Consider the following 24,912-nt stretch of genomic DNA (forward strand, 5'->3'; position numbering starts at 1 on the left):
CACTTTACATATAATTTAGTTTAAATAATGAATGCTGTTAATAGTTACACACATGTGGGGAATAATTACACACATGGGGGTGACACGGCGGCAGAGCGATAGCACTGCTGTCTAGCAGGGAGTTATGTTGCTGGTATATCCTGCTTGTATTCCACACTGTGCTCCGGTTTCCTTCCAAAGATATGCAGATTTGGTGCCACTAAAATGACACTGGTGTATGTGTGTGCTTGTATTCACCTTGCGATGAGCTGAGACCTCGTTCAGGGATTGTTTCTCAGTCGTGCCCAATGCTTGCTGGAATGGACACATCCCTAGATTGATGGATTTAATCAATAAACATCCTTTCAATAGATATTGCAGTAAGGTGTTATCAGAATTTAATGAGTGTTCTAGGCAATTCACTACACAGAGAAGCTGAACATGTTCTCACCGTGATAATATCTCGCACTGCCACCTGGTGGATTCCTCCAGATTTACGTAAAGTACGCGCGCAAGTATAAACACTACAAAGCTTGCGTAGCAGGAGCGTCCGCTGCAGCATGCGTCACGTCGCGTGAAGTATAACTCCGGCCTTCGGGTTCTCATTGAGCGCAAACGCAAATTTTAGCAGAGTTTCATTGCAGTCTTTGTCAGTTTTTTGTAAAGTGTTCAAGTCAGTTGATCAAACTCGCCTGAAGGACATCCTGAGACTTTGCAGGATCCCCCCAAAGCTGATGGATGTCACGGCTCGCCTGTACACTGGTACTATGAGTGCTCTGCAGAATAGAGGCGTAGAGGCAGAACCTCTGTGTTTTCCCAGTTGAGTCTGGGGTTCATCAGGGTTGTGTTCTTGCTCCTGCTCTGTTCAATTTTTGCATGTACTGGGTGTTGGCCAAGGTTGAGGGGTCCAGTGGATGTGGGGCATCTGTTGGTGAAGAGAGAGTCACTGATCTTGACTTTGCCAACAATGCTGTGATCTTTGCAGAGTCAGTTGAGGCTCTGATCAGGGCTCTTGAGAGACTGACTGAGGAGTCTGATTGTCTGGGCTTACGAGTGTTCTGGATAAAAGCCACAATCCAGGACTTTAATGATCTCTTAGGCACAGCCATGAGCATCATATCTATCTGCAGAGAGTGTCAACTGCATTGAGAGGTTTACGTACCTTGGCAGCAACATTCATGTCTCTGGTGACTCTTCCTATGAAGTCAGTAAATGGATTTGGAGTGTGTGGTGGGGTTCATGAGGTTGCTGGAAAGGGGTGTGTGGTGCTCCGAATATCTTTTCAAAGGGTGAAGATCCAAGTTTTTACTGTCCTGGTGCTTCCTGTTTTGCTATAATGTTGCTAGGATTGGATGCTATCCAGTGACCTGAGATGAAGATTGGACTCCTTCAATACTGTATCTTTTCGGAGAATCCTTGGGTATTTCTGATTTGACTTTGTGTTGAATGAGAAGTTTCTCACAGAGTCCCAAATGACCACATTATCTACATTGTGAGGGAGCTTCAGTTATGGCACTATGGCCATGCCATGTGATTCCCCGAGGGTGATCCAGCTCATAGGATCCTCATTGCAGATGACCTGAGCAGCTGGACCAGCCCAAGTGGGCGCCAATATAACACTTGGCTGAGGTAGATAAATCATCATTTCTGGAGAGTGGGACTGGACCAAATGTCTGCCTGGGGGGTTGCCAGCTGGGATCCTGAGCTATTTCATCATGTGGTCGGTGCGACAATGTGCTGTACCAGTGGATGCTCCCCAACCTGATGTGACCTGAAGTTTTTTTAATGTTTGTAATATACTCAGCTTAACACAATAAGACAGTGATAGATATTTGACAACAGGCTACACTATATTATATTCAGTTCAATTTAGGTTATATGATTGTGTTCATCCCATTAAGACTGGCTTAAAGTTCTTATAGAGATTTGTAAATAGAAAACAATGTATTTAATAGGGAGGTCAATAAATGTTGGGAAAAATGTACAAATTATGCTTACAGAAGATGTGTCCATTTGGTAAAGAAGGTAGAAGAAAACAAAAATTCTAGTTAACAGCATTTCTTGAAAAAAAAACCTTGGAGATGTTTTTGGTAAATTTAATGAGTAAAGTCAAACTGACTAAGACAAAATGATCACCCTCCTAGTCATCACTGCAGGGTTTGTGAATTTACCTGCTATGTTATGTTTTTATGTGCATTACTTTCCTGCCAAGAAACAGACAGATGATTTATTTACTGATCTAAGCCAGAAGCGTGTAAAAATGATGCCTAAACAAATAAAAATAAACCTAGCCACCAAATCTTCATAAGAGACAAGAATCAAAGTTGGAAACAACAGGCAAAGAGGTCAAACCAAATGAAACTCATGAGAAACACAATAATAAAAGGTTTTTATGAGTACTATTTTTAAAATTATTTAGATGGTTTGTATTCACAAATCAGATAATGAAAGGATCCCCCCAGATAGTTTTTTTGTCCCAATTAACTGTAGGTCACGACCCTAGAAGCCACACCCCTAGCAATGAGGGAACTGGTGCCAATGACAGCTCTTAAAATAGTAACGATACATGAAATGAAAAATAGCATTCAGTTTGTAGAAAACACCAAATGGATTCACAAGAAATCTAATCATGACAATTACAGAAGGTAGAATGATAGAAAACACATTGTGGATGCTTGGAATGCTCATCAGGTCTAATGGACATCGTACTCACACAAGCAAGTCTGACAAAAAAACGCTGCAAATTAGACACAGTAATAAAAAAAACGGCATTATAAAGTAGTTTGTCCTTGGTCTCCAGATGTTGTGTCTGTGCCACTTCTGGTATCACAGTGTACAGCTGGTTTGGAACAAAATCCTTAGATCTTGACCCAAAGAACAGTTCAGTTTTCAATTTTTAATTTTCTAATTTTAACTTATCAGCAGTAAAGCCCTTAATGTGGGGTGGCTTCTATAGTGACAGATTGTCATTCCCTATTTTGCATTGGAATAGATTGCAGGCAGCCATATCTTTGCTCTGCAGAAACAGCTTGCTTCACTTCAGTGCTTAAAGTATTCCAATAGATGGTGCAGCAAGGCATCAGCACTAGGAAAGTAATACAATGCAGAGCTTTACATTCTGATGGAAATCCTGCAGGATTGTCTTGACTTAAAAGAAAAAAAAAGTTGTTATACAGGCCTCAAGGGAACAGGATGTAGTTGAGGATAACCAATCAGAAAACATGCAGTCATTGTGAACGAGTGATTAGAAAACAGAATGGTATAAAGTGAATTAGACCATATGCCACCTATATAGTACTAAGTAAAGCACAACATTATTCAGTGACAGTAACTCTATTTCAAATGATATTCATTGTCATAAAACTAGTAGACATTGTATCCTCTACCTGCATATTAACCTCTCAGGAAGTTGTGGGGATCACATCAGTAACATTTCTTAGTGAGTTCTCAGTGGCAAATGATGACACAGATAACAGAGGAGCCGATACTGGATTAGTTCAGGATATCTGTCTGTCAGTGTCTTGTTATGGTGGCACTGACACTGTTTTCAGTTTCAGGCATGCAGCAAACTTTTACAATATTAAAATCAATGTGCAATTATGTCTTACACGTTACATCACTTCACATGTCAGTTCACTTACAGTACAACCAAACGCTGCCTAATTGGTGTAGAAACATCTGCACACAACACAAGACATATATAAATCACAAAGCAGACATTACTAAATAATAAAAATAGCAATAAATATCAAAACATGCAAGAAAATCAAATTAAAAATAAATTAATAATGATCAGTTATGCACATGTGACATGCATGAGTATGCAGGTATTCGGTAACATTAAGTCAGTAAAATAAACAAATCGGTAGTGTATATCATCCTCTTTAATAAAACCCCTGTGTGCGTCCAGGTGTCCGTGTGTTTGTGTCTTTTGGTGAAGTACGCATGCGCGAGGTTCGGTGCGACACGCACGACCGGCATCATGGACGCACACACACTGGAAGCTGAGCACACAGTGAATGGCGTAGTCGCGGCCACGCACGATAAGCAAATAAAGGACAGCATTGCTGGGGAGACCGTGGACGCACACACACTGGAAGCTGGGCACACAGTGAATGGCGTAACCGCGGCCGTGCATGATAAGCAAATAAAGGACAGCATTGCTGGATAGAGTGCTGATTGGGTAGTCGCGGCAGCGCACAAAAAATCCATTGCTGGGGAGACGCCACACATACTGCCCTGTGCATGTTTACTAACTAACTATCTACTAACAACATGCCACCCAAAAAAAAAGGACACGTCAAGTAGGACAAAAGACACAGACACTCAAATCGTATATAAGCAACATTTCCTGGAAGAACGGTCAGCTCAGCAAGTAAACATCAACAAAAGAAAGGCTGAAAGACAAAGAAAAATACGAGCAAATAGATCGATTGTAAAAAAGAAAATGAGCGTCAGAATATTCCCCGTATTGATTTGGCTCTATCCTCGACTAATTTACCCTTTGCCATAAGAAGGCGACAATTTCCAGTTACATTAGCCTTTGCCATAACAATTAATAAAGCTCAAGGGCAAACCTTAGAAAAAGTTGCCATTTACTTGCCAGAACCAGTATTCAGCCACGGCCAGTTATATGTTGCATTATCAAGAGTTAGAAGTTTTACAGATGTTGTTGTTAACGTTGTAGATGGTCCGTCCTGAACAAGAGTGTTTACAAAAAATGTTGTCTATAATTAAATTTTATTGAAAAATTTCCTGAGGTAAAAAAATAAAAACATTTTCCTAAATATCTTCTTCAGATATTGTGTATTACAGATTGTTATAATGTTTTACACTAAGGCAATATTAATTATACTTACTGTATTGTCATATACGTTTCTATTTTATTTTTAATATTATTTTACTTTAGGCTTCTTGCAAAAATATTTTTAACAAAAAAATTAAGACAACAAACAGAATGAGGTCAAGGTCCCTTGCCATTTAATATAGACTGTTCCTAATAATGTTTATGCAATACTGTTCTAGTGCCCATTATTGTAACGGGCTTAATGTCTAGTTCTTACATAATTTTACCTTTTACAAATTTTTGATTCATTAAAATAAAAATCATTTAGTAACATGACAAAGTAAAGAACACATAACGACATACAGTATGACGGTAGTGGCTATTATGATGACCTTCAGTCACTTGTACTAGCTTCTTCAATCTTTTGCTTTGAGTGGTCTAAAAATGTATCTTTGGTGTCACCTTAGTGATGATGTCATTGTTTTGCGTTGTGCTTTACTTGTACAGATACTTCCCTTTGTTGTGGTATCATTGCACATACAAATGATGATGTGTCTTAAACTTGGTATTTAAAAAATAAACTGTGGCAATAATCTATTGTTGGAACATAAAACAAAATGGAGGAATTTTTGCATAAGGGAATAATTATTATGCCATTGTTTAAAAAGTTTAAGTTTATGGTAATACTCTCCTGACTTTTTTTTTTTTAAATTTTTAGCCAAAAATGTAGGTTTGCCCAGTTATTTGATCCCCACTTGTTCGATATTTATGATTACTGCTTATGCGCCTAACTCTGCCAGCCCATACAAATACTAACATCCACAATATTCAGGTGTATTAAAGACATTCTCAATGTTCAAACGGTTGGGAGAACGGAGCAAAAACATGGTGAAAAAGTGTGAGAGGACTTCAAATGGCCCAAAAAGCAGGCCTGAAGCTTTGTTGACCTGCCTAGAAGTGGCTCACCTTGAATAAGCCAGATCCCAGCCACTATCTGCTCCCTGAAAAGGGGAGTTGGGTTTAAAAGTTGAAAATATAAGAAGTATGCCAAAAACATATCAAAATGTGTCACAAATATCAAACTCTTGCTTGTAGTGACAACTTAAACAAAGTGCTTCATTCTTTTTCTTAACCTGCTTATCCTGGACAGGGTCCTAACTCATGCTTGCCGAAGAATAAAAGTGCTGAAAAGAGCAAAAAGAAGCTGTCTGAAAGGCATGTTAAAGCAAACAAATCCAACAATTACAATCTGAAGATCAGATATCCAAGACAGACCAAATAATCCACAAAAACAGAAATAACAGAAGAAAACAATACTTACAAAAGCACTTCACTACAACCTCAATGCACCACCATCACCTAAGATCCTCTTCTTTGGGTCTTCAGTAGCCAGAGGGAGGTCTTTGGAGTGGTGATGTTAGGATGAAGTACCATCTACAATACACACGGAATGGACGCACATTTAAAGTGATGAAACAAAATGATTAAATATAGACAAATATAACAGAAATTACTTAAAAATATCCATCCATTATCCAACCCACTATATCCTAACTCAGTGGTTATCAATCTGTGGCGCAGGCCCCCCTAGGTGGGCGCGAAGTAACAAAAAGGGGGGTGCGAAAATGTCAAAAAAGCAAAACAAGAATCAAAAATATGAAAAATATTTCTATTGAAACCAAAACAAATTACCTTAAACTACATTCAGCTACTAGAAAAATAAATATAGAGTTAGATAAATGTCGATAAAAGTTAAGTAGGTATAAAAAAAATGCATCTATGATATATCATTAATTAAAAAAGAACAAACTGGTATTAGTGAGCTCCTTTGGGTCACGGGGGTCTGCTGGAGCCAATCCCAGCCAACACAGGGCACAAGGCGGGAAACAAACCTTAGGCAGGGTGCCAGCCCACTGCAGTACTTAAAAATATTTAAAATAATTACATATGTTTTACATGTTTTATAATTACAAAAATAACAAAAACATCAGATTTATACAAGCATGGGAAAATCCTTGGCTGAAACACAACACAAACTATGTTTTGAAAATGTCAGGCTTTTCCTGGTTTCTCAGCCTATCTATCTATCTATCTATCTATCTATCTATCTATCTATCATTTTTACTGGTAGATATGCATACTTTTTCCTTCATCATTTTTGCATGAGTAAAATATAATATCATATCGCCTAATGAAATAAGCAAGTGTGACTATTGGTTTCAATCTTTTGATAAAACGGAGTTAATCATTGGATTAATATTATGTCAACACATGCACATGGGAGGCAGCTAAAAAGCTTGAATGAGGATAATTCCACGCCAGACCAATGGGTGGTGTGGTGCACTAATCCTTTCTCTGTTTCCAATGCGGACCAATTTTGGGAAATCCCGCCTGGCCTTGATGACGTCACAACCGGTAACGACTCCAAGGATGCCACATCCGGTCCCATAGATGCAACTTCTGGATGGCGTCATCTCATCTGCCGTCCCTTAAAGCTGCCATCTTTACCTCATCCAGGCAGTTCTGTTTTGGACTCAGACCTGTATACCATTTAACCAATTTTCCAGCCATCAAACATTATACGGGTGGCTGCCCCAAACCTTTTTAGGGCTCCTGTCTATTCTTTTGACAACTAATAATCACAACATACATTCCCAGTTGGAAAATACAATTATGTTCACTCTATAAAAAACTTTGAGAAGCTCAGCCATTTATTCTGGTGAAAAAAAATGACTTAACTCTCTTGTTGTGCTTGGATCAAAACTGAGTTTAACAGCAGAGATGACTTGTTCTAGTGTATATTCACAAAAAAAAAATTGATTTTTCAGATTTTATATTTTCAAAGCGGTGGTACACAATTAGACAAAATCAGGGTAATTTTTTCTCATTTTGACTTTCTGACCTTTTCCCTATATACAGTTTACAAAAATGCTCATATACCCAGGCATGTCACTTCTTTGAAGTACATTTTCTTGCAGGAAGTGTTGCATTTCTATTTACTTTCTTTTGACTCTGTAGATTAACTTTCTCATGAGAATTATTTTCTCCCTCCCATTTGCCCCGACTCCTGTCTTTCTCACGATTTGTGTGTGCGTGTGTGTGTGTGAGTGCATGCATGAGTTTGTGTGGCAGCCTATGTGTGTGTGTGACAGCATGGCGACTTCAGCTTCAGTTCAGAGAAAAAGTTGCAAAGTGTCAGTTAGCAAAAAATTCAGCATTTCTCAAATGGTGAGATTATAGATAATGGTGACATACCAGTGGCCCCAGTCCTTTTTGCTGAAATCATAAGTGCATGGATGTCTGCCCAAGAACTTACTGGCCTGATTTTGAAAGAAAGTACTGTCCAGGATGACACTGAAGAGAAGCGATCTGTATAAGAAGAAAATATGGAATATACAACCAAGAGTGTAACTCTTCTTCAGACAATGAATATATCTTTGAAGACAATAAAAGGGAGGCATTTTCATCCAAAAACCACCAATAAACCAGACCCTCGTCACTATATAACCCTTGCTATCAGGACAGGATGCCAGCACATAATATTGTAAGGAACACCCCATGGTCTACAACCCTGGTTAAAATTCACAGTGGTTGATCGCTTGATTCCATATAGAGGTAAACTATAATTTTAATGTCTGGAAGTCTTCTTACTGCTTGTCTTGTTTTTGTGTATTGTAGCATGATATAATCCTAATGGTAATATTTTTGATAAAGTTAGAGAAAACAATCTCATATATTAAAGAACATTCTTCAGTAAGTTATTAATAAAAGAGATGTTTCTTCTGTGGCTTGGAAGTACAGAGAAGAAGCAGCCACATTTACTTTTGTGCATAACAGCTTGTCTTAATCTTACATGCAAAAGGAAGTCATTGTCATCAGGCTTGTGCATTCATTGTGTGAGCATAAATCTGAAGAGTGTGCCCATTGTTTGAAGAGCATCTTGAGGAGATTGTGGGTCAACCCAAGCATAAAATAATCCAAAGAGTTTCACGTTTCTCCTCACGCCTTATGTTCTTACAGGATGGATAAATGGATTCATTTCTACTGGTCTATCTGGCCCAGTTGGGATAGCTTTTGGGATAATAATTTACCCCTCTTGAGAGTATATGGACTTTATATTCTAAGTTGTCAACAAGTAGCTTATTATAGTGAAGAAGGGGGTTATGTGATTGTCCAGTTTAGTAATCTTTACTGACCTCTTATTATGTGTTGCTGTGTGTGTGAAAAGTGTGTGTACTCTAAGGTTTGCATACAGTGGGCATTAATATAAAAGCACAGTGACAGTGTGACTTTTCTGTCATTTGTGATAAACAGCTGGGAGCTTTGAAGCAGAAGGTTTTCAAATGACTTGCCCAAGGAATCCCATAGATTAGTGATCTGAAGTCAGACTCCCCTTGGCCTTACAGATGTTTGCTCCCAGTGCCACAACAGTGTTCCCTATTGCTTCAGGTTGCAGCCATTTTTTTTTCTCACACCTGGCCTTAAAAGAAACCAGCTGGTGAAATAATATCACTTTTTTTCCTCCTTTGTACAGACCATGAGATCTTTGTAACTGCTAATGTCTAAATTATAGAAAAGTGCATTGTACAGCTTAATATTGGATCGCCTAAAGTTGTGACTCTCTTCTTTTTTTCCTTCATTTTTGTCAATTCCAGAAAATTTTACTGATGCATCAAGGTCATATAGAATTCCAGAATTCCAGTTGGAGATGGCTGTGTGATTAGAAGCCTGTCTGACAAAGTATAGCTTTAACTAGTGCGCAAGCAAGTCTATAGAAACTTTATCCTGCATTGAGTGTAACTGGATTTGTAACAATAATATTATTGCACTTTTTTCATGCCCTCCGGATCATTATCTGGCTCACGTCCAAAAACTGAACATTAAACATTAACATCTGAAAGGGCTCCCGATTCCTTGGGGTTTGTGATTGTGTTCATCACAAATAGCTACCAAAACAAGCTTGAGCTTCTATGCAGAGAATTAAGTAGGTCTGATTTAATATCAGAGGGCTCCATGAATATATTACGATTCCAGCTTGACTGTTATTTTACAGATCAGAAGTAGACTTTGACATTAATGAGACTGGGAAGATGCTAGGTAAATGTTCCCTATGGCGCTAAATCTGAAGTTGGAGGCTTTTCACAAACAAGACTGTTAGAAGCTTTGTTAACCTTCGAGCGCATGTGCTTACAGGGCTTTGAGGGGATCCGATGGCTGATATTTAGCTAGCCAGTAATTGCCAAAGACATTTACTTGTATAAAGAGGTTTTCTATTAAACGCTAGACCGCATACATTGTCCAGGCTCATCAGGATTCTGGGAATGGCGGTCTTTAATCCATAGTAGATGATCATGGAATTCTGAACAGTCTTTTCAATGTGTTTCATATTCCTTTTTGGGCTAAAATCTGTAAAGTAAACTTGCAAAAAGCTTATGCAAAAAATTAGCCTTTTGATTGACTTATTATAAAATAATGTAATAGTAGTAATTTCAACATGTAATGCTTGATTTATATCATTATCATTAATTCTTCAACTTGCAATTGGCACTTAACTTTTATATTCAGTAATTTTTACTGGTCACAAGTTAAAACTAAAATAAAATATTTCCGAAGTGAAGTAACAGTTGGCATGGTGGCATCATGGGTACAACATCACGGCTCTAGGAGACTGCATTCCATTCCCACTTTCATTGCAATCTCTTCATGTCATGTGAGTTCTCACTGGGTGTCCTGGTTTACTTCTGCATTTCCAAGATGTTAGGGTTACTCTTTATTGGCCAAAATGTGTTAGTGTTTCCAATAACAGACTGATTTCCAATCATGCCCATGGGACAATATATATCAGGCACATTAGAATTATGTTTGCACTTAAAGTCGGACAAGGATAACAATTTGTCTTATCCCAGAGTAAGACATGAGAAGTTTGAAGTGTCCTACTCTTATTTCCACCAAGAAGTAAGAATTTTTATTTGAGAATGAACTATGTAATTTATATGGCAGGCCAAGCCACAAAGTGGTACTTATGGTGACGTTTTGTACTTTCCTTGGAAATCATGATAATGCTTTATAGTTTTCTTGTGCTAATGCTAAGGTAATACTAATAATAATAATAATTATGAAAAGGCAGAAGAAGAAAAAAACATAATAAGACCATATCATAAATAATAATGTAACGAGCAAAGAGATGGAAAGACTTAGACTCACACACACCCTCAAGTGAGACTAAAGGCCAATAACAGGCATATTTATTTGAACAACGAGTTATCCACAGCCATATTTTCAAAAGAATCACCTTCCCGCTTTTTTAGCAAAGGGACGTTCCTTGTAAAATAACAATTATGTTGAAACTAGCCAAGGCTGTAAGTCATATTCACTCTTCCAGTGTACTGTGGTGTGATATGCTTCTCACCGTGATCCCTCTCTGTGAACCCCCCTAATCTTCTGCAAGGCTCTATTTCTCCAGTTCCGCAGGAACCTGCCTTCTTGAACCTTCTGGGGCTTGTAAAGTCTAACAGGAATGTTCCAGGGGTTCATGGAATGCAGAGTTTAGTGTACCTGTGTGACATTTTGCTGTCAATCGCCCATTCTGCCCTGCCTATCTTCAAGGTAATATGCTGGCCACTACAGTACAGTTTGCATCCAGCGAATATCCATGCTCACCCACACTTGGGTGTGCATGCTGATATGCATGAATGCAGCTTGCTTTAACATTATCTTACATTGGGTGATAGGGAAATGTGTGAATCTGCATATTACCTCACACAGTGTAAGTGTACTCAAAGTTTGGTGCAAAATTCAAGAGATGTTTAGTTGTGGTATACAGATTTCATCACGAATGCAAAGCTGCATTTTGCACATAATGTTAACAACACATTCATTTCAGCAAACAGCGCAAGGCTTCTCTGCGTAGATTGAGTGATCACGTAGCGCACAAGGTTTGTTATGAATATTATTCCTTCTCTGTCAAACTGATACCTTTTCATGAGTTCATAATCATGGAGATGTGAAATGCTGTAACACATTGGTGGATCATTTATTTTCAGTCAATCATTACTTTCTGTAGAATCTTCCATGGTGAGCACTATCTGTATGAACAATATTTTGTCACCAGCAGGAATTCGTTCAGGGTCCAACCTCTACTTTCACATCAGACCATGGAGATTCTAGCCACGAACTCAGCATTTCTTAGTTATTGTGTGGCAGCTTGTCCAATGTCTCCAAAATGTTCTTCCATTGTCAAAAAGTGCATGCTGACATCTGCCTGAATGCTATTTTCTGGCAGCTCCAAGCAAGTTAGCACAGATCACAAGTGCTTCTAAATCCTGGCAAAGTTTGAAGTGGTTTCCTAAATTAGGAAAATTGGTAAAATGACTTTCCTGCAACTGCTAAGAATATAACCAAACTGGTGTCATTCTGAAATTTTTGAACTGGTTACGACCATTTCCTTACTTGGAGATGCTTGGTAAATGCAGGCATTGATGCTACCAGCTCCCCATGACCATGAATTGGTTTAATCCATTGTTTCATCCATTAGACCCAATTGATGGTCATGAATTTAGCATATTCTATTAATAACTGTTTATCAGATCACTGCACATGTCCGCTGTATGGTACTGCAGAGTCACATATATGTTCACAATAATTTGGTAATTTGAAGCCAAGGTGATTGTGGCTACAAAGAGCAGTTTAATCCTAACACTTGCACTGGACAATTAACCAGAAGCCTGAAGGTTCATACGTGACCATTAACATGTTGTAAGTTCACACTCTGTTGAAATATGGAAATACTTGATCATTAGCTTACCTAGAAAGCACACAACAAAGGCTCACAACAGAAAGGCTCTCTACAATTCATTCATTTATTGAATGGATTTCTTGGGAGTGATTAACAATAACATGCTTTACCTTTAATGCCCCAGACAAAAAAAAAGACCAACATCTCCAAAAAAGGCACAATATAATGTTCAAATGTTATTTGATTTTTGGAAGAAACTGCAGTTCCTGCAGGCTTTCTAGCAAGTAACTAAACAAAAGCTCAAGTGTCACTTAACCGTGGCACCTTAAACCATGAAGGATATCAGGATTGCTTTGAGGATCTGTAGTACATAATCATGGAGATGTGAAATGCTGTAACACATTGGTGGATCATTTATTTTCAGTCAATCATTACTTTCTGTAGAATCTTCCATGGTGAGCACTATCTGTATGAACAATATTTTGTCACCAGCAGGAATTCGTTCAGGGTCCAACCTCTACTTTCACATCAGACCATGGAGATTCTAGCCACGAACTCAGCATTTCTTAGTTATTGTGTGGCAGCTTGTCCAACTAAGCTAAAGGTAATTTCCCTAACCCCAAGTGAACTATGGGACTTCTGACTTCTAAACTGTAACTAGGAGGGCATCAAATCACAGGTAGGCAGTCTCTCTCTCACACTTGGTCATCTTCGCTGCCCCCTCATTACTTTGCTCCTCCTTCTGGACAACTTACTGACCAGGAGGCCTGTTGTTCACGATCAGCTTCTCTGAGGGATGACATGAAACAGACATTTCTTAAAGCCGACAAAGCTCAAAACATTGACTAATGGGTGCAACAGAGCAAAAAATAATGAACCAAACAAGAAAAAAAAATCAAGACAATGATAAGTATAGAGGTTTTTAAATGTGGTAGAGCAGTGGCCTCTCTTTACTTCTTTTGTCTTGGTTGTCACGGAAAGTCATTAGTGAGGCAGAAGTACTTGCTTGTAAATTTTCAATGTGCAGTTAAAAAAAAAAAACGCCTTCATCCCAGCCATCGGCCACATTTTGGGATAGATAAATACAGCTACTCAGTGAGAATACCTCCAATGATCTGATGCTCATCTGAGACTAATTATTTATTTTCAAATAGTTATTTTTTCTTTATAATAGATTTCAAACCGCGTTTTGCATACTTTGACTAAAGTTATGGTGACGTTACAGGATGGCGGATCAAAGAAAGATGACCTGTTAGTGCTTTATTACATGCCTACCCATTCATTATCAAATCAATTTTACAGTCAAAGTGACTGGAGCCTTTTCAGGCACAAGCCAGGAACCAACCTGGTATGGAGTGTCAGTCCATTGTGTGGTGCACTCCAGCACACACACCCACACTCCATTGTACTTGCCTGTTAACCATACCTGCCTCTCTTTGGGATGCAGGAGGAAAACCTGGAATCTGGAGAAAAAACCCACAGGGAGAACATCCAGATTCTGCACAAACAATGACAGGCTGTAATCCAAACTCAGAACTTTAAAACTGTTAAGGAGCATTACTAACCTTTTTGTCATCTTTTATATAAGGGTCATCTGGAAAGCCTTCTTCTTCATCGTCCTGAAAAATTGCTATTTTTTTCTTCAGGTCTACTTTACATGTGGTGAAAAACTGCTATATTTTAAGCAAGAAGTTTAAAGAAACATGTCATTTATAAAGAATTACAGTGAGTTGAATTATGCAAGTGTGAATTTCAGATTTTAAGAAATATTTGAAGAAAAATCTATAAATCCAAAATATTGAAACAAAGAATTAAAGAATGACCAGGCATAGTTTAACTCACTAAAGCATCTCAAATATATTATATATCTCAATATATATTTTACAGACAACGATGTAAGTATATATCCATTATTTCTTCAGTCAAGGTTTGTATGAGCACCAGAAAAACCTCCTCCATCATCACCATCAACACTGGCACCCCGCAGGACAGCGTGCTGAGCCCTCTGCTTTACTCTCTCTACACCCATGACTGTGTAGCTAAGTACAGCTCTAACACCATCCTCAAGTCTACTGACGATACCACTGTAATAGGTCTGATCCTCAGTGAGGATGATGAGATGGCCTACAGGGAGGAGGTCAGACTCCTGTCAGAATGGTGTCAGGACAACAACCTCACCCTCAACATTAGCAAAACTAAGGAGATGATTGTGGATTTTTGCAAACAGGCAACAGAACACAGCCCCATCTACATTGAAGGTGAGGCTGTGGAGCAGGTCAGCAGCTTTAGGTTGCTCGAAGTCACCCTCACTGATGACCTTAAATGGTCAAGTCACACTGTGGCAGTAGTCAAGAAAGCCCAACAACGCCTCTACTTCCTCATTAGATTGAGTAAAGTACAGATGTCCCCAACAACCCTGTGCAGATTCTACAGGTGTACTGTGGAATCCATGCTGACAGGATGCATCACATCCTGGTACAGCAACTTCTCAGTTCAGGACTGCAGAGCTCTGCAGCGTGTGGTGAACACAGCACAGCTCCCTGTGATCAATGACATCCACACTACACGCTGTCTCAGGAAAGTGCACCGTATCAGGCGGGACCCCAGCCACTGTGCACTGTCACTTTTCACCCTCCTCCCATCTGGAAAGCGACTAAAGTCCATTCAGACGTGCACCTCCAGGTTCAGGAACAGTTTCTACCCAACTGTAATCAGAATCATGAACAATCAGTAACCTTGTGTCACCTACACTGCTACATGCACATAAACTTCTGCCACTGTCTCTATTTATTCCTAGCATTCTGGTTTTATTTATTTACTTATTTATATTCATTTATTTATTGTGTGTGTGTGTTTTTTTGTCCATGTTCACTGTCTGCAAGGGCACATGCAAGCAAGCATTTCATTATACTTGGTACTTGTACTTGTACACATGACAATAAAGAATTGAAACTGAAGCATGCAATAGGTACCTTAAAGTGTTTCACTTAAACTGCTGTAACTTAATGTTTCCAGAAGGTGGAGCACTTCTCATTTTCCTTTTAGCTCAGTCAAAAGTCTTCCGTCTTTGAACTGAGCCACTGAAAAGAGCTCTCCAGAAGAAGGGCTACAGCTGGTCTTTTTTTTTGTCTTTGACTTTCTAAGTAGTTTCATTTGCCATTTTCTTTACCAAAGAAGCAGAAGAATCTTATTGTTATATGTCTCTTCAATGACTAAGACATATGAAGACGGCTGTTTACTAATTCTAGGAGGATTGTAAGTTTTAAAAATACCCTGACAACATGCATTAAAATGAAACCTATTTTAAGTAGTGGGTTGTAAAAGGTTTTCTTTTTGTGTCAGTTGTGCACTCCAATAACATGTTTATATTCCAATTATATACAAAATGCATCAGTTGCATGAGGATATGGCTGTAAAATGAATTATATTCTAATTTGTAGTTAAAAGAGTTTCATTTAGTGACTTATACTGAAGAGGTCAGAGACCAAGGGTTCTCAACCTTTTTTTGCTGTAAGTATTCCTTTCTTAACAATAACAATAATTTAATTACACCGGCACTGCTGTTATGATTGAGTTCAGAAGGACTGAAATGAAGTAGTAATTGAGGGTCACTTGTGATTTCCCATAGTTCAGTTTTATTCCTTTAGATCAATGTACACATTAATTTTAGGGTGTGAGTTCATATATACTATAGCACAAGGTCAAGGTGTATGGTTATGAATAGAGTGATATGCTAAAAATAATTACGTTTTTCAGTAGAGTATTTCCAACAGAAATTGCAAGCAAAACAATCACAAACATAAATAGATAAAAAGCAAAAGGTAGCTGAAGAGTGAGGGTAAAATGGAGCCTACATTTACAATAAATCTAAAATTCAGTAAGACAGGAGATTCTAATTAGCCAAATGTCCAGTCAAAACTGATGTTTTTTATTACTTTTTTCTTTCAACACAATCAACTAGATTTTAGTAAATTTTTAAAATCCCTGATTTGGAATAAAAGAAATGTGAGAATGTAAACATTAATATTAAAATGAAAGTGGCATCACGGAGCACTAGACTTTTCTACAAGTATAAACGTAAATACATTTATACATTTGTGCCTCGGTGCCCCAGAGTCCTGGCTTTGAATCTCTGCCTGGGTACTGCCTATGTGGAGTATGCTAATTCCTAAATATATATATATATATATATATATATATATATATATATATATATATATATATATATATATATATATATAAGCATATACTGGCATGCACAAGAAGAACAGGAAAGTGGAATTTTGCTTTTAAACAGTTACCTTTCTGAAATTACTCCTCCATTAATTATTGATTTTTGTTCCCTCTATCAACTTTATTAACTGCATTAACAAATGCTCAAGTGAAGCTGTGTCATGCTTTTAACCATGAGGCTCACTTTAGGAAATTTAAGCTGGAGATGGAATTACTAGACTGCCGCTGTGCTTAAAAGCAGAGATAAAAAGCAAAGAGCTAAAGTACGTTTGTCACAAAAATGGACATTTTTATGCAGCACTCAGTGCACAGGGTAGAGATTCCCTTTAAAGATAAACAATACTGTATTAGACGTCTGGGTTGGGGGGGGGAGTACATATATCAAATATTCAATTCAATCCAATTTATTGTCATTATACTTGAGTACATCCATTCATGCACGATCAAACCGGCTTAATCCAGTTCAGGGTCAGCTTGGCAGTAAAGTTTTCATGTATTAAATGCCATTTTCTAAACCTGCTTCATCTTGGACAATGCTGCCGAGCGAGCCAACCCCAGCAGCAAGGCTGAAAGCAGCCTTATTACGGGGACACAAGGGGACACCCAGACAGAAACACTTCAGAGATGACAGACAGAAAAACCACAGGAATATCGGCCCTACATGTAAGCTCAACACACAAGCCACACCAAACTTTCGTCAATTCACTAGAAGACAGCCAAGGTATGGAAATGCCTCTCATGCTGTGAGTTTGTTGTGCGTGTTAATAAGTAATTGGAATATAATTCCATTTTTTTCAAAGAATGTGGAGGAATTTAGTGAAAAAAGTGTACTTGCATAATGCATATAACTTTTTAAGGCACTTTAAATATGATACCTATAATGTGGAACTGTAATGAAAAAGGAAATAATATGACATTTGTGCTTTTTAAAATTTTGTCTAGGTGCAACCACCATTTTTTTTGTTTTGTAATAAGTATGACATTGACATAACCACACCATTTTACAGGTGACATACAAAAGAGCTCATCATAATCAAGTAAACATCTGTCTGAGGGACTGTTTGGGAACAAGAGTACAGGACAGGGTTACAAAATTGACCGTCACAAGTGAAGAGCTCAGAACAAGACTCAAGCTGATTACAATTCCTAGATTACAAAAACCAAACTACTATGAGTTAGACAGAAATTCACCAAACAAGACAGTCTTTAAACACTTCTTAAACACAATGAGGGGGTCAGAATTTTGAATGGAGGCGGACATCTCGTTCCACCAGCCATGAGCTGTACATTAAAAGAGTTTGGACTGAGATCTGATGTCATGCAGAGGTGGCATCCATTCATCAGCAAACATGAGTAGTGGAGAAGAAGAAGCATAGGACTTCTCAAATGTCTCCAGGTGCTGACCCACTGACTACTCTGTAGGCAAAAATCAAGAATTTGAACTTAATACGTGTTGCAATGGGCATTATGAACTACAGACTTCCCAAGCTCATAAAGTCTCAAAGTCCTAATTAATAATCGAAGAAATAAAGTCAAAAAGCAGAGCACAGGTTCAAAAACATCTCAAAAAGCTCAATAACAATAATCACTAGTAAAGCTCATCACCACCCTGAGTGAATTTACAGTAAAAAGAACCCCAAGAGACTGTGGGAGAGCAGTCCCTTTGACGGTGAGTGACAAGTGGGACCACCCATAAAACACATTGAAGATGAAAAGAGATACATTTGTACATGGAAACTGCAAAAACAATAGATTTACATAAAAACAAATGAATGAAACATGACAAAGAAAGACATAAAAGCAACATTTGAACTGTAGCAAGAACAGGGAGCCGATGTAGTGACCTGAAAGGTGGATTGACATATGCCCGCCTCAGCTGGGTGAACACTTTGAAACATTTGTAGCGGCTCGGTGACACATTTCAGTACACCTACCAGCAGAGAGTTGCAGAAGCCCACACCTGACAGGACCAGGAGTTGTGCTGCATATTTTGTTAGATATGGTCTGATCTTATGGATGTTTTGCATTTTGCCATAATACTTTTCTAGAAATGCTTAGAAATATATTTTTTTGCTTTAAGTGTATATCAAAGGAAGCCTCATCTAATGATTAACATGGAAATAAGATGCTTATATGCTAATTATTGTCACTTTTACAGAGTGATGGGTTTAGTCTTTGCAAACTCACAACAGAAAGATGACAACTGGGCAAACAAAAAGTATAAACAAAATGAACTAGAAGATAGTAAATGATGGATTTCGCTGTATTGGTATTACTTAATTTCTATCAGGCTTTGCCACTTTCCCTTCTCATTGATACCGCCAAGTACTTTTCTTCTGTTCCACTGTATGTCTCTCTTTTGCTATCTTTGCTGTAGTGTGGCGTCACATCCTCCCCACAAATTAAACTTCATTCTCCTTGCCTTCTTGACAAAATGTGTCTCTAAATCACCTTTGGCATCAGAACTCAGCCATTAAAGTCCTGGGATCACAAGGCCACAGTGTCCTTTCACTGCAGCCCTGATCCCTGACCTGGCAATGCAGGCCTGGGTATAGGTGGTGTCCTCTGAGTGAATAATCCAGGCATCTTTTAGGTCTATATTTTAATGATGTCTATGATGCCCTCTATAGACACAGAGCTCACAGCCTCCAGATATGCCCTGTCTTCCCAGCATAGTGGCAGGCACAATTCCTCTTTAACTGCCAAGTTTTTCACTCTCTATGTGACCTTTAGTAGGCACTTCCCATGTCCAATGCCTCACTGGTGCCAGCCACTTACCAGCTGGGCATCTTGTGACAGATGCTTCATACTATCAGTATCTGAAATATGTTGTAATTTCTGTGTCCTTAAATAGCAAAGCAGCAATTGCTGTTGCAAATGTGACTTTCAGGGACATCACCTACTTTAAATGGAAGAACTCTTCTTTAATATGCCCAAGACGATACCTAAGCTCAGATTAATCTGAAAACATAACCCGAACCTCATGATTCTTTGCCCCCTACAAGGGTGGAAGTCTGGAGGCCTGGTTACAAAGGACAGTGGGCACCTGTTTAGACAATAATGATTTAGAGCCTGTCAAAGAGAAGCTTTGCTTCACTGGCCACAGGCAGCAATAACACACAAGGGCTCTGTGTTCCTGATTGTGCCACCATGAGTATCCTCATTTACACTGTATGTCCTTAAACTTTAGAAGGCATGTTAAGTCTTCACACTTTGCTCTGCCAAAGTCCTTTTTAAATGTATATTATTATCATTAACACATGCTGACTAATAAATATTTATATGTGTATGTTATAACCTTGATTATTTTAACATCTCATATTTAGGCTGATGGTAGTTTTTGTGGTGAACATTCCAACAGGGTAACGTTTGAACGTCACTCCTCTTTGTGTAGCTGTGACCTGGACTGGACTGGTACTGAGTTCCATTCTTCTGTATCAGGTTTGAATGTTGTTAAGTTAAACAAGCATCACCTTTCTGGTTGAACTTTATAAATAGGATGTGCATCCTGTTTGCACTTCACGATTGCTGCATGCTGTGATGCCCTTGCAGCTATGTGCCTGCCATCTGTATAAGCAGCAGTTCATTCAATGCAGTTTCATCCTGGCTTGGACTTTGGCTAAAATATATTTACTGACATGGGGGTGCACCCTGTAGTTAAGGCATTAAAGCAAAAAAGGAGGCAAAGACTCGTCTGCACTCTTTTATTTAAGTGGACAGTCCCTAGGGATTGGTTGCCCCATTCTGATTTCAAGAACTTAGGAGTGCTACGAGCTGGAAGGATAGAAAAGAAGGCACATCCTTTATTTAAGGTATCAAGAGGCATTGTTGATAGTATCGTGGCAGCAGCCAGGTAACATTTTCAAGTGACACAAAATGGCCAGTCAGACAAATTTGACATTGAGATTCACAGAGTAAACTGATGTTTAACTAAAACTCTGTTTGTGGAAACCCAGTAATTTAAACAGGACAAACTAATGAAAAATGTGACTGACACAGAGAAAAATAAACAATTTGGCAGTCAGTTGGCTACTAAAGTAGGTATTGTGGGTCTGGTTGGTAATATCTGGATATTATTGTTGGCAGCATGAAAAATATCATATAGTTTGGACCATCATAGACTGTAAAAGTGGTGGGCACATAAGAAATGAATGACTTCTTGGACCCATCCAGTGCCTCATTCTTGTTTGTTCTCCCACTGAGGAAGGCTCTATGTTATGCTTACTCCTTGCACAAAGATAATTATTGCAAATACACCTTAACTTGTGCTGACACCCTGCATTTTTCTAGATGTTAGCATGGCTAATGCTCCATCTAGCAGTAAAGAGATGTGTGGTCACTGCAGAACATTTGTTGAGTCAGAGAGTTTAGTAGGATCCTCAGTTGCCTGGACCATTACTAGGTGCTGGAGAGGTCAGTGGAAGCAGACCTTCTTTTGGCATCTTTGGATCAATATTCACCCATGTAAGTTATTAAAAAGCATAGGTGACTGACTTTCAAACTGGAGAAAAGAAGATGACGAAGAGAAAAGTGGGAAACAGTTGAGAAGTAGGGTGGAAAAATGCCTCTTATAAGTAAAGCTTGGAATTTGTCGAACTGGACCTGTGCAGGTAGAGAGTGTTGTTATTATCAAGGTTGTATTTGCCATATGCTATACATATATTAATTATTTTTTTGCTTGCTAACATAGATATGGAAATAAATACATAATAACAAGTTTATAAGCAGGTAATGCAAGTCATCCATACATTCCATCCATTTTCTAAACATCTTTCTTTAGTTTAGACCAAATCCTTTTAAAAAAGACAGAAATAAACTCTTGGCAGGGTGGCAGTTCATCGCATAGCATCTAAAGTGCAATGTACCTTATAGAACATGATATAGAAAACAAGCAGTAAAAATGTGCAACAAGAAACAGCAGAACCGAACAATCGGAACTCACCATGGTAATGGAAAGCAGTAATTCATTCAGGGTGCCATTAATAATATTCACTTCTTACGTGTAATAACTTGGTCTGCAACTGAATGCTGTTGAAATCTTTATTAGTCCCTGCTTGGTTTTGTTGGTACCTTGTATTATTGAACTGACTTTATTTCAGTAATGTTTAGTGTAGATCACTTGAAGTGTTGTTTATATACACTCTATAAGTCTTCTTGCCCGTGGTTAGCCTTTCTGTTTGTGTTACCATCCCATTCACTGATTTTACAATCAAGATGGTTTCTACAGTCAAGACACTTTCTTTTTCGTATGGTGCAGATAATAATTAAAGAGTAGCCACTGTCAAAATCTGTTTTTTTAGGTTCCTCTGGTGCCTTTTTTGTTATGACCTCAGTGATCTGAACTCATGACAGTTCATAGAAGATTTGTAGCTCAAGAGTTTGAATCAGTTAACCATTTCCACTGTATTTGTCATGAACTGGGTAGCTCCTACAAACAAAATCCCAAAATCTCTTATGAAAAGCCACACAAGAGAGAGGGTTCATCTTTATAAAATAAATATTTTTTTCACAAAATGCTCAGTAACACAGGAAGCTCAGAGGAGCACAAAAGGTCACAGATGCAGCTGCCTTCAAAATCAGGCAATCTAGTAGCAATCAAGTCCCAATACACAAATCCAGAGAAAAGTCAAAAACAGAGCCAAAGATGGTAAAATTCAGTTAATAAAACAACCACAGCAAAAAGCATAGAGAACTCCAAAATGCTCATCATATACAATGTACAGCCAGGCTGTGTGTGTTAACTCAGCCTTAATATGGTTGAGGGCTGTCCCTTGACGGAGCTGTTCAGGTGGCCCCGCCTCTTGGGGAACCACCCACAAAACACTTGGTTGTTTTTATGACACCTCTTTGTCATATCTGCTACCTAATTCTAATATGCAGGCTCATTATTTTTGATCATTCCTATAATTATGGCATCATCGGCACAACCATCAAAATGTTTGTCACGGTAAGAGGCTGCAAAGTACAGAATGAGCTATTGTTATTATATATTTGACTATTCAATGTAGCCTAAAAGTTTAGGATAGAGTATAATTTCCTTCCTATTTTTTCTGTGTAATTAGAGCCCAAGTAGAGTAACTGATTTGCGCAGGGTCATAGAATGACTGAAGGTTTAACACTTAAAAGGCACCCTTGTAATTTAAAGTCTAGGCCACTGCACTGTACTGTTTGCCTGACTACTTTATGGGACCATAGTAACAATGTTTAGGGGCTCCTAATAAACTGTAAACCAATGGGTGTCTTCAGCAAAAATGATCAGAAGGACGTGAAGTTGTGCAGGCCACATCAACCAACTCCAGGGGTCAGCCCCTAATGAGATAAGAGGGGTCAAAGTTACTCCTTTTTACAAACCGTTGAATAAACAGAATCAGTAATACAGGCATGTGGAGTGTCATTTTATATTATTTTGAGATTGCTGATCACAAATGTCATGATATTTTTATTATTTGTTTGTTTTTTTTACCATTTTTATTATTTGATTCTCTAAGAGCCACTAGGTTATAAAAAAGGATCATTTTCAAATGTAAGCATGTGGGGTATCATTTTAGACTATTTCAAGGTCAATGGCTACAAATATTTTTGATCTTTGGTTCTTAACTATGGCTCTAGTCATCTGTGGACTTCAATTAGAGGGTGAAAATGACAAATTTCTATTTGCAATTGAGCATATTTAGACTTGAAACATTTAAGTTTAAGAATTTGATGCAACTATTATTGTTTAATAATCTTCTGTGTCATGAAGTAAATCATTAAATGTCTTATAAACACCCTGAATTAGGGTGGCTGACTACTAATTCAGGCCATTAAGCAACAGTGGACACAATCTTAAAACGGAATAGTGACTAACTATTAACTAAAACTAACTAACTAAAACAGAATAAGACTGCTTTCCCACAAGCCACCAGGAAGCAGGTCGTTTCAGTTATGTCTCCTCTGTATGTTGTTAGTAGCATCTGTGATATCTGACAGAATGGTTTCCAACATTAGGACGTTAGAACAATCTTGACGAAAACAGGCTATTCAGCCCAACAAAGCTCAACAGTCCTATCCACTGTGATGTATGGCCGGCTGTTCATCCCGGCCAATACCCCCACGCCACCAGGTAGAGCCCTCACTGCAGTATGGAGGTGCCCTGAAGACCAGCAGGGCATTATGGACATTGGAGTCTTTATTCACAGCCCTGCTGGATACCATGGGGGCCGCCAGGAGTCGCTGCAGGGAGGCCCAGAGACTATTTGCCAGGAAGTACGTCATAGTCACATGGACAAAGAGAACGATGTGCTTCCTGGGTGAAGAAAAAAGAATTTTTATCTGACCCGGAAGTGTTCCAGGTCACATGGACAGAGAGGGTGAAACGCTTCCGGGTCGAGGAGTATAAAGGACTGTGGGAAATCCCAGACGGATGAGCTGAGTTGGGAGGCAGGGTGGCTAAGCGTCTGGGAGAGGAGGATTGTTATTGTGTTTTGTTTATTTGAGAATTGTGGAGAGGAGCGTGCTTTGTGCACATTATTATTATAACAAATATTATTGGACTTTTATCTGGTGTCTGACGTGTGGTCTGAGGGTACAAGGGTGCGAGAAAGCTCCTAACTGTCACACCACTTAAAGACCTAAAAAGCAGCACTAAATTGCAAAGCAGGGGACAACGACGGTGTGCTGATCTTTCTTTCTTTATTTCGACAGGAAAGATGAAGGACGAAAAACACAGCCATGAATCCACCCGAATACCTTAGCCAGCAGAACAAGTCACTTCCTTCCTTCCCTCTGGTCCCCCTATGATGACGTCACCACATCCAATCTACCTCAGTGGTTCCTTTCCCAGCATTCCCGTTCCATTTCCGTCCTCACAGAATTTAATTTCCGCCATTTCAATCTGAAACTGTCTGTACTGAGTTTCCATGCTTGACCAAAAGTCTGTGACAAAAACCGTTTTATGGTGTATGGGGACGGACTCCCCAACTCTTTCTTTGTGCTTCATTTACAGTAGCTATTTCGTTAGTTCATGTTATGTATATGGAAACATCCACCATACACCCGATGAACCTAACAGTAACAAACTGATTATTGAATGCCTCACATTACGTGTCACCTGTCAAATGCAGAGTGTACTCATGGAGTGAGTGTCTAATACTCAGTCTTCAGCTTCACTATCCTGCCTGATTTTGGGCTGTAAGAGGAA

General features: G+C 38.7%; 1 long non-coding RNA gene across 1 annotated transcript in view; it reads left to right on the forward strand.

The window, feature by feature from the left end:
* LOC120515070 overlaps positions 1–24,681 on the forward strand; it is a 177,198-nt gene extending 152,517 nt beyond the window's left edge. Inside the window, exon 4 of the long non-coding RNA XR_005630575.1 lies at positions 24,417–24,681. This is a non-coding gene — a long non-coding RNA (uncharacterized LOC120515070). The remainder of the gene's footprint in view (positions 1–24,416) is intronic.
* Positions 24,682–24,912: the final 231 nt, after the last annotated feature.

Source organism: Polypterus senegalus, chromosome 14, assembly GCF_016835505.1.
Source record: "Polypterus senegalus isolate Bchr_013 chromosome 14, ASM1683550v1, whole genome shotgun sequence".
Lineage (NCBI taxonomy): Eukaryota > Metazoa > Chordata > Cladistia > Polypteriformes > Polypteridae > Polypterus > Polypterus senegalus.